Genomic DNA, 6,000 nt, shown 5'->3' with positions numbered 1-6,000 from the left:
GGGGACACAGAAGTGACAATACTGAGAAAAAAAGTGTTATGCACTGTGGCAGGTCAAGCAAAACAACCCAGAGAGGGTTATAAAATCCAAATACTTTACTTTCTTCACCCTGGTTTCTGATCAGCAGGGCTCCCAATTTCAATTTCTCTTTCAAATGCAATTTTTCTCGATTGATAATAATGTCTTTATCATAGGACTTGTAGTTAAGAACAACATCTCAGGATCTTTCTGTTCTATGAGCTTATATTTGGATGGAATTTTGGAAAGGGTTTCCCATCCAAAGATGTCATTGGGGCAGTATCTTTCTTCCGAAAATGCCACACCTCCTGGTTCCCTTAAATAACCATATAGCATGTCTAAATAGACTTTATGGCAAAGATATCTTTTGCCAATCTGCACTGCAGATTTTTTAGTAATAGAAATTCCATGGGCAGAAAAAGCGAAAAAAAATGAAACAGAAATAGCAAGTCTAGTTTTGAGTATAGGGGAGAATTTTGGCTCAGATCCTCAAAAGTATTTAGGTGCCTAACTCCTATAGATTTCAATGGGAGTTAGAAGCCTAAATATCTTTGAGGATCTGGGCCTTTGCACCTAATTGAGCCTTACCTGAGATGATTTTTTTTTTATGGACAAATAACATTTAGTATTATCATTCTTCATCAATATGAAATATGACCTTGTGATTAAGATACTGGACTGGGAATCAAAAGACCTGGGTTAAATTCCCTCTTCTGTCACAGACTCCTTGAATGATCCTAGACAAGACTCAGTCTATCTGTGCCTGTGTTCCATATGTAAAAGAGGACTAATAATCCTTCCTTTCTCCCACTTTGCCTGCTTCAGTTGTAAGCTTTTCAGTGCGGGGAGTGTCTCTTTTATTATGTGCATATACAGCATTGAGCACAATGAGTTTCTAATCTTGGTTTAGTCCTCTAATTGCTACTGCAGTGTAATAACAATAATCTCTGTAATGGGCAGATAAGTAGGTTTTGTGCCTTTGCTGGAAACTTTTCATAGCAATGTTGCAAGGCTTTGTTTGTTAAAGGCAAGTCCAAAACAAAACCCCAGGTTCCTACACTGCCAAATTTTGGATAAATTCAGACTGGATCCCATTATGAATTTTCTGTCCTGTGCTCATCTCTGTCCTTAATGAGGATAATGAGTTTTATATGGACTGAAGAGATTAATTAAATTATCAGGACTTTGAAAACTATCATGAATTCATGAACTGAGACAACAGGAAAATGTAATATATATCATAAGAGATTTACTGTATCCAAGTCCACACTCATTAAGTGATCTGTCAGCCCCATACTTGAGCTTGATATTTTATCAAGAAATATGTGGAAATATTTAAAGCAATGTGGACAATCAGAGTGGTGAAGTCTCGCTCTGGATCTGCCAGTTTCACTTTATTTTTCAGTGTCAATTAATTTCTATCATTGTTAATGATTAAAAACAAAATCATAATTTGGCCGAGGTCACCTTTTATAAAGTAACAACAGTGGAAGCTGTTTTGTGCTTTTCCATATTTGGGATAACTCTTTGGTATATAAATGTAGTTTGTCAGAGAACACGGGCTGTGACATCTTTTGAAAAGACATACATTGTTACTAGCCACTGTGACATAGCACTTTAAAAAAACACACCAGAAAAGTCTATGACGCTGTAACCTCATATACCCATATATTAATATTAGTTATATTGGGGCCTGAGCCTGCCTTCCCTGTGGAGAAAGCTGAAGAGAGTTTTTTCTGAGTAAGGAATACAGGAATGGGCTCTGACTGACACCTCTACCAAAATGAATGTATTACTGCTTTTCAAATGGCTCTGTCCCCTTTCTCTCATAAATAGTCAATGCCATGTAAAAGGCCCTCAGAGATCTTGAAAGTGAAGCATTGGTCACATATCTACTTCTTCTTTGTTACTTTCTTTAACAGCTACAAATTGGAAAAGGAAAGGACATGTAATAGGAAACTTATAAACTTCAGTAGATAAAGGGATGAGTAGTGAAATCCAAGAAATTAAAAAAAAAATGCAAAAGGCAGTCATGAACATTTAAACTAATCACTCTGGCCATTTATATTTCATGACAAAGACCTTACTTCTTGTGTTTTAAAATAAAGTACCTATTGCTAGCCCAAACACCGGCAGGGTCTAATCAGCAAAGCAGTAAATCTGACCCTTGTTCAGTAAACCATCACAATATATTTTAGCTATAAGCAGAGTAGCTGGAGCATTTCCCCTGCTGAAGTTGCTCTCCGTCCTATGCAGAAAGCCTATAGTACAATAATACACACTGGCAAATGTATTAAGTTGTTGCAGTTAATTAGGCAGTAGTTCTTTGGTGGGCAAGAAAGATCAGTACTCTGGCTGAAATGGGCAACCTGTGAAGTGTGCGCCTGGATGCTATGTACATCACACTTTATTAAGGATGCCAAAATTGGGCACCTAACTCCTGTATCTGGGTGATCATATATACGTTTTAGGCACTAGAGTGCTGATTTGTGCAGCCATATGCAGTGAATTCCACACAAATTAGGAGTTGGCCAGCTAGTCACGGAGAGAGATTTAATGGCAAAGGTCAAAGGCACAAGCCTCTATATGAAGTCCAGAGGCGGCATCACCTCTAATATAAGAACAAAAGTACATGCTGCTTTGGTAGATCATAATCTCCCTATTTTGTTATTTTATGTATTTATTTTGAAATATACTTGAAATCTGTGTCTGGAGATTAATTTGACCTTGTACTTACTAACTTGCACACATTTCTGAGAAAGGATATTTCACATATGAGATGTAACACTCAGGTGGCAAATACATTTTTGTTTTTAGAAGTACAAACATTTTGTGCAGCACAAATTACGTGACCAGATTTTAACTATTTGGATTGGGAATAGGAAAAACAGGAAAGAATTTCCTGACATTTCCCTCTTTTATTTCTCTGTCCCTGAACCCAGAGGATGGAAGAAAAGAGAAACACCCCTCTTCCTCTGTGCATCCACGGTGTCAGAGTGAGTGACTGTGATGTTACATTACTGCAACATTTCAAGACTAAATTTTCCTAGTAAATTGTCTGTACAGAAGCTGTTGCAGGGTTTTGTGTACATTCTGGTGACCTGCAAGTTATTTCTTTTGTAAATGTAACAACTGAGCCTCAAGACTAGCAATGTAAAAAGGAGGGAGAGAGATGAGAAACACTCCTCTCAGCAGCCAGTAGAGGGCTGGTAGGAGAAAAGAGTAGGTATTTTGTTGAATTAAGTCACAGAGTGCCACAAAATAACTGAAAAATCATCCAGACAGTGACATCCAGACATTGCATTATGCTTCAGTACATGACTGTGCTCTATACTGAGTATTATGACAACACAATGACACAAGTATCACAATGCAATGTCAGGACATCACTCGGAAATTATTTTCTGGCTCTCAGTAACTCCATTAGATGAAGTAGTATTCCAACTCTTTAAAGCTGAGGATCCGTGCTCTTCAATAAGTACACCTTCCAGCAGAGTTTCTTCTAGAAAAGCCCATGCTGGCATCACATTAATAAAGGAGAGACATGCTCAATCAATGCATAAAAGGCAGCCCTAATAGTGCAACTGACCAATTTGGAGAGGAAAGGTCATCCGCTACACAGTAGATTGACTGCTGATGTCAATGCAACTCTGATGATGGAGAAGGGGAGCCTTGGGTTTGATGTACCAGCAATATCAAGGGTATATTTGCAATATATCCAAATTAAAGATTAAATACTGGAGATGAATTTAGATTATACTTTTTATGTTCCATAATAATCATTCTCTGCTTCTCATTATTCTCTTAAGTATAACACTAACAAGCTGGAAGACTAATGAATCAAATACTGCCACAGTATCATTGGCGTATCTACCAAGCAAATTGTCTTGCAAGTATGTTGTGGAGATGCCTGTGGCTATTTTAGATTATGCTACATGAGCTATGTATTGAAATATGCTTTGACTGGCAGCACACTTTATTCTGTACCAGAAAACTGCAAATCCACGTGCACTGCTTATAGCACTGCCCAGGAAAAATTTGACACATTCTCCTCCTTGTATATTCATTCTCTCACCATCTTGTCATATCAGATTAAGTTATATACATATACAAGTTCAAGTCTTTACTACTGAAACTGTTGGGGATATATATAATCAGTTTGAAATGCATAGCATTTCTATAGCATTCTAGTTTCATTTGAATACAAACAATATGTAAGTAAAGGAGATCTAGACCAACAACTTGAATAACAGCAAAGGGAGGCTATGTGAATGAGCAGAGGTGGATATTTTCATTCTTGAAGTAGGATCAAGTACCAGCATTCAGATCTGGATTCTGAATATCACAAAATTCAAGGTTAATTAGATCTGGAGTTTTGGTTCAGGCTAAGGTATATTTTTAAATCCTATATTAAAAAAGAAATGAACTGATTTCTTTGATTGTAGATTTCAGAAAAGAATGTCTATTCAAACTTCATAATGTGCTGTGTGTGTTGTGATAGAGCATATAATTATTATGCTGATGAATTTATTGCTGATATGTGTAGACATAATGAATAGTAATAAAACAAGATGGCACATTTAGAATGCTGGTAGTGAATATTTCTTAACTACCAATAACATCTTTTATTGCCCTATTTCGTGACTGCCTTCACTCAATTTTTTCTCCTTCTTTTGTATAAGAGCTAGTGCTCCCCGATTTATCAACACAATGCATCTAAATGGATTCCATGTTGGGATTATTTCTACTAGAATTGGAAATAATTGTTATCTAACTCTATTGTAAGCGTTGCTAAATCACCCACCACAACAACATTTAGGTGCTACACACAGTAATTAGATTTTGCATAAAGTTGTCCCAAGGAGGATTTAATTGTCTTTGTACTTATATGGGCCATTAACTTTAATGGGACTATTCATGTGCTTAAAGTTGAACATGTGCTTAAATGCTTTGTTGGATCAGGGCCATGCTCTCTATCATCATAATATCTAAGCAACACACAAAATAATGAATCATTCTTCACAACACTCCCGTGAGATATGCAATATTAGTATCTCCATTTTACAGGTAGGGAGAGAAGGGAAAGTGAGATTAAATACCAGATGAGTAGTATCTTGTTTCACAAGTAGTCCCAGTGAAATCAATGAAGAGTACAGTACAACTCATTATAAACCAAGGTATCAGAATTTGGCTCTACATGACTTTCACAAGATCTCACAGGAAGCTTGTGGCAGAGTCAGGAACTGAGTCTAATCCACTGTCTTAACCACGAGCATCTGAATTTTATTATTTATTTGCTTCCTGGTTCTAAAAGATTACTGTTGTTTTCCTGCTCCCTTGGTTTGAGTTTCAGTAATTATACAATTTCTTCAAGCAGCTTTAAGCACAGATTTAGAAAATTAACATTGCTTAGGCCTAGTCTGATAAAGAACTGAGTATCTAACATTGAACTTTTCTATCAGTTAGCTTTGCTGAATAACTCTTTTGAAATATTTCTTCATTTTCATTCATAAAGCACATATATTTTAAACTGACAGTTATCAAAGGGGCAGTGGAAATCATGTGTCGTGACAGACTACATAGAATCCTTAGGAATGAAAGTAATACAACACAGTTTAATTCTCTACTAGGAAAAGTTAGTCTATCATGGAATTAGGATACATAAATATTTTTTCCAAAATAATGATGGATTTAATTAAGGTCTGTCACACTGCCTTGTCTGATGGGGATGATAATTAATAATAGTCCTTTCTCCATAGTTTTGGTGCAACACACAATGCTAATGAGAAGTCACTCATAAAAAGTAACTACAAAATACAAAGGGCTAGACAGACTTCAAAAGCTGCCCTGGTCCAGGAGCAGAGCATGGACTATAAGTCAACGTGTTACTTTGCTCCTGCCTTGCCTCAGATGGGAAGTAATTTGCTACAGCTTTCTTATCCATCCCCACAGTTCAGCTGTGTTTGATGTTATGTGGGGGTG

Source organism: Mauremys reevesii, linkage group 5 (genome assembly GCF_016161935.1).
Source record: "Mauremys reevesii isolate NIE-2019 linkage group 5, ASM1616193v1, whole genome shotgun sequence".
NCBI lineage: Eukaryota > Metazoa > Chordata > Testudines > Geoemydidae > Mauremys > Mauremys reevesii.
This window is presented reverse-complemented; position numbering follows the sequence as displayed.